This window comes from Gavialis gangeticus, unplaced genomic scaffold, assembly GCF_001723915.1.
Source record: "Gavialis gangeticus isolate Ggan-Ray unplaced genomic scaffold, GavGan_comp1, whole genome shotgun sequence".
NCBI classification, from domain to species: domain Eukaryota; kingdom Metazoa; phylum Chordata; order Crocodylia; family Gavialidae; genus Gavialis; species Gavialis gangeticus.
In genome coordinates, this window is record NW_017729024.1 from 127,104,737 (window position 1) to 127,110,362 (window position 5,626).

Genomic DNA, 5,626 nt, shown 5'->3' on the forward strand with positions numbered 1-5,626 from the left:
GCAGCCTTGGCTTTCCTGATTTGCTCTCTGCAAGTCCAAACTAAAGCAGAGTACTCCTCCTTGGTGGTGGTTCCAGTCCTCCATCCTTTGTACGTCCTCCTTTGAAGACGCAGGAGGTCCGCCAGTTCCCTGGAGAGCCAAGGGGCCTGCTGTGCCCTCCTGCTGCCTTTCCTTCGAGACGGGATGGACTTTGCTTGTGCATCCAAGATTGCTCCCTTGAGAAGCATCCACTCATCCTGGACTCCCCTCTCCATTGGGTTGTGGCCTTTTAGGGCCTCTCTGACAAGCCTCCTTAGCTTGTCAAAGTCAGCTTTCCTGAAGTCGAGGACTTCTGTACAACTGACTGACTTACCAGTTTTACAGGAGATGGCGAAGGTGATCAGTTCATGATCATTGTCACCCAGATTCCCTTCAATTGTTAGGTTGCCAGTTAGGTCATCCCCAGTTGCCAGTACAAGGTCGAGCAGTGCTTTACTTCTTGTTGGCCCATAGACTTCCTGTGTCAGATAGAGGTCATCCACACATGACAGAAAGCTTTAAGACAGTTTGGATTTGGCTGAGTGCTCCTCCCATGAGGTATCTGAGTAGTTGAAGTCTCCCATGACATCCATACACCGGGATTGTGCGGCCTCAGTCAATTCCCTGGTGAACTCCTGGTCGAGGTCTTGACTCTGGGTAGGGGGTCTGTAGTAGACCCCCAAACATAGTATCCCCTGTGCTGTGTGCCCCACAGATTTTAACCCAGAGGGTCTCAAGTCATCCACCATGGGTGCCAATGTCAGCTTGCAGGAACACATAGCATTCCTTGACATAGAGAGCTACGCCCCCGCCCCTCTTATCCACTTGATCCCTCCTGTACAGGGTATAGCCATCTATACCCGTGGTCCAGTCATGGTTGGAGTCCCACCAGGTCTCCATTATGCCAATGACATCGTAGTTATTTGCATTTAGGAGGAGAACAATTTCCTTCTGTTTATTCCCCAGGCTCCTGGCATTTGTGTATAGACACTCAAATGTCCCCTTAGGGGCTCTGCCTTGCTTACATTTTGTTCCATGGCTGGGGCTTGGGTGGGATCCCTTATGTGCCTTGGCCTGCTGGCTTTGCAAGGGTCACTCAGTGGGCCAGCAGTGGCAGTAGTCTCTCCATCCCCCGGTGGGCTTAGTTTAAAGCCCGGTGGAGCAGGTCAGCCAGTCTAGCTGAGAAGAGCCTCCTCCACAACGGAGAGAGGTGGAGGCCATCCCTTCCCAACAGCTCACTGCCTCTCTCTCCAAAGAGTGGACTGTGGTCGTGGAAGCCAAAGCCTTCCTGATGACACCAGCGCCCCAGTCTTTGGTTGACTACCTGGATCCTCCTCTCCCTCCTCAGCCCATAGCCCGAGACTGGGAGGATCAAAGAAAACACCACCTGTGCCCCCAGACCCTTTAGCCTCGCACCCAAATCCCTGAAGTGCCTCATGACCTGGCTAGGAGCACTCTGAGCTGTGTCATTGGTGCCCACATGGATGGGTTAGCATGGGATAGTGGTCTGTGGGCTGGAGGAGTTTAGGGAACTTGTCCACAGTGTCCTGGATGTGGGCCCCCAGGAAGCAGCAAACTTCCCAGGCTAAGGGGTCGGGGCGGCAGATTGCCCCCTCAGTCCGCCTCAGGATGGAGTCTCCCATGACAAACACTTTGCGTTTGGTCTTGGGGAGAGCAGGGACGGAAACTACAGTGTCCTCTGTGTTGCCTGTGGGAGCTGGCAACTCAGCAGGCTCTGCTGGGGCTGCAAGAGGCTCATACTTGTTGCAAAGCTCCAGTGGGGCAGGGGCCTTGGTGTGGCAGGCCCTGGGGCCCTTGACTACCTTGGTCCAACCCCGTGGCTGGACAGAGGGGGAGGTCCCCAAGTCCTCCGTTGTCCTGAAGGGAGACCGTGGTCTACCCTCCGCCTCCTGGGGGAGAAGGGCCTGGCAGTAGGAGTCTATCTTCTGCTCACAGTCCCTGATGGCACGCAGTCTCTGAACTGTGGCCTAGAGCTCCTCCAGCTGGTGCGCCAGAGACCTCAGTAGGGAGCAGACCCCACAAGAGGAGGTGGCCATGCTCTCAGGCCCCAGAGCCTGAAAAAGGGACAGGCAGCCCCCGCAGCCGAGAGCCAGGGGCTCCATCTGTGTGAAGCCAGGAACTGTGGGCTCCGTCTGGGTGGCTGTCTCTGAGGTGCCAGAGGGGGGCACTGCAGACCCTGAGGGGACCCTCAGGGTGCGGTGCATGCCCATCTGTGTCATGCCGCTGGTGGGCTGGCTACGGCTGGGACTGTTTACTCTGGGGGGCTCACAGGCAGGGCCTCGGGCCCTCCTGCTCACCCTCCTGTGCAATCTCCCATGCTAACTCACACAGCAGGCTCAGGAGCACACCTGTTTGCACGGCCTGTTCGCAAAGCTCCAGTCGCGTGGCTCCCTGGGGGGCTGGGTGAAGTAGGAGCCGGGGGGTGGGGCATGACCCTCCTCGGTCCACTTAGCCTGCTACCAGCTGGCTAGATCCCTCCCTCCATGGGCCTCTGCTTAGCTGCCGGCAGGCCGGGGCTTTTCAGGGATCCTGGGGTTGCTGCTGGGGTCCCTGGGCTCATGGGGGTGCAGCGGGCTTACACTTGCACGTCTCGCACCAGAGCCGGGATGCTAGTGAGGCTTATGCCATTGCCGGGCCCTTTTTAAATTGTGCGCATGCGCAGAAGGGCCAGCTGGTGCTTCAGTGCTTTTGGGGGATAAGGGGGGGTCCCTCCCCTCCACCGAGGGAAGGAACAGGTTGGTGACTGCCCCCTAACCCGGTAAGCACGCCACGTTGCAAAACAGTCACTTACCTCAATCAAGCAACCCCATAATTGTAATGAGGTAACTTGTGTCCTTCCCCAGACTCTTCTGATTGTCACCCTCACTTTGTGTGTCATGTCTAACATAACAGTGACCTGAGAAGGGACATGATCTGGGATAGTATGTTTGATATAAACTCATAATTATACTGAAAAGAGGAAATACTGAGTTTCTCCTTCTACTGCACAATAAATGGGATTTCAGTAGATTGGAATTCACTAAGGGACAGTCCTTTGTGTAAAAAAGTCTTATAACTCCCTCCCACAGACTTGGCCCTGTAGGCAGGATCTTGCATGTAACTTGTTTATGTTTGCGCAAGGAAAACAAAGAGGTTTTTACTTAAATATCTAGTGTGGTGTTTACAGTGATATCTTTCTGGAGTTGAGACAGATTACATCATATCAGGCCAAATACCCAACATTCCTTCAAATGCCATGCATGCAAACTATGCATGTGCAAATCAGTGAAAACTGTGCGTGTACCTACCCAATTTGCCACCATGGCATGCAGGCATAAAATCTTGTTTTCTGAACACAACTAACATGAGTGTAATTCCTGCACATGCACAGCACAAAGCAACAACAACCAACTTTTATTCTTTCAGGCTATTGCTACACAAACACACCTGCCCCTCAATAGAGGACCTCACAGTCACAAAATAACTGCTTTGGAGGCAAATGTACATAAATGAGCAGCTGTCTTAGAAAGAAATAACTTTGCCCTGGGAACAAGTAACCCTGTATTGGAACCTAGGTATATTCCCCCAGGTTGGGGCAGATTTTCCAAGATTTGAGGAGTTGTGTCATGTGGCTACAACTATTTTTTTCTTGGGGAAGCTGGAATTTTTTTTCCCAGATATCCTGTTCATGTGTCCAGGGCCTTAGGAGCAGAAAGATTTCCCAAAGTTTTGGAGTTTTCTTCCTAAATAGTCAGTCATACCCAGGAATTAATTACTATCCTTATTCTACCTGAGAAGAGCATCCTTCTGCAGCCTGGAATGTTTATAGGCTCCCTGCCCACGACTACTGGCAGTGGATCACACAAGTGATCGGGACTGCACTGTTCAACATCTTCATCAGTGATTTGGACGAGGGGGTGAAAAGCACCCTGTTCAAATTTGCTGATGACACTAAGATGTGGGGGGACGTGGGCACACTAGAAGGAAGAAGCAGGCTACAATCGGACCTGGACAGGTTACAAGGGTGCGCGGCTAAGAATAGGATGGGTTTCAACACGGACGAGTGCAAGGTGATGCACCTGGGGAGGAACAACCGGCACCATACCTACAGGTTAGGGAACTCCCCTCTTGTCAGCAAGGAGGCGGAAAAAGATCTTGGAGTCATCATTGACTCCAAGATGAACATGGGTCGGCAGTGTGGGGATGCAGTCAGGAAGGCCAACTGTACCTTGTCATGCATCCACAGATGCATCTCAAGCAGGTCCAGAGAGGTGATCCTCCCCCTCTATGTGGCACTGGTCAGGCCACAGTTGGAGTACTGAGTCCAATTCTGGGCGCTGCACTTCAAGAGGGATGTGGACAGCATGGAGAGGGTTCTGATCCTTGATTCAATCCACAACTGAATTGAATAGGGCCCACTTCACACACCCGTACTCCCTGCCAGACTCTGGCCTGGGACTTTGGACTAAATGGCTTGGACTGGGCTACAGAATTCTGGAGTGTCCCAGCAAAACCAGGATGCGTGGCCACCCTACATACTCAGCCCATGGTTACTTCCCTGCTGTTGCTTGCCCTGATACTTTCAGTACTGGCCTGGAGCTGCCCCTCCTACCACAGCCACCACTTGCCCCGCCACTGGCACCATCTCTGATGCTGGCACTACTGTCTCTGCCAATTGTTCCACCACCCCCAGGTCTAGAGAGGGACATGAGGTGAGTTAGACACCCTGTTTTATAGTATAAACTACTTTGATTCTGTCCATGTTGGTACTAAACTAGTCAAGAGCATTCGATGGTAATCTAATCCCAAAGGTGTTTAACTACTAAAAGTACATGAATATGTAGGAGTAATAAACTTTACATTTGCAGTAGAAGGAACACACAGCTCTTCACTCAGTACATAGCTCTAGTATAGATGTCTTAAATAATTACTCCAATACAAATTACTTTGCATATTTTCTAGTGTCATCCTAAAAACATACATCATCTTAAGAGCATTTCCTTTAATGATTATCTACAGCTTTGTTAAAATTTGAAGGCATTTTTAAATGTGTTTTGGGAGTGGGGAAGGGGAGCTTTAATTAGAGCAGCTCTAAGGGTTACTCTAATTAAAACACCCAGTGCATCTCATGCATCAGCATCCCCATGCTTCAAAATGGCAGCATGCTTTATCTAAAGCTCATAAAACAATTATTCAAGTCTGCTCCAATGTGTTGTAATTACAGCACATTAGAGCAGCCTCCCAGTTTGTGTACAGACATCTTGAATGACTGGCATCTAGGTATGCACCATATCTACTCAATTCTAAGATGGGGTTCTTTTCCCCATTTAACATGCCCATGGGGCATGAGCCCAGAGCACTAAGTATGGCCCAATCCAAGCCCAGCCCCTGTAGTAGTTGCAGCTATGTAGGCTGTGCACTGGTTCTACAAGGCCAGGCTGGTAACATGCTCAGTGCCCCAGGCTGTAGTGTACATGGAACCTGCCAATGTGGAGCAAGGGTGGGGGGGGAGAGGGGAAAATGGAGGGAAAAGTCCCTCATTCTGAAATTTAGTATGAGGGTAATGGTAGAGAAGATGGAGAGGCAGGCAGCTGCTGTGGCTTGGGCT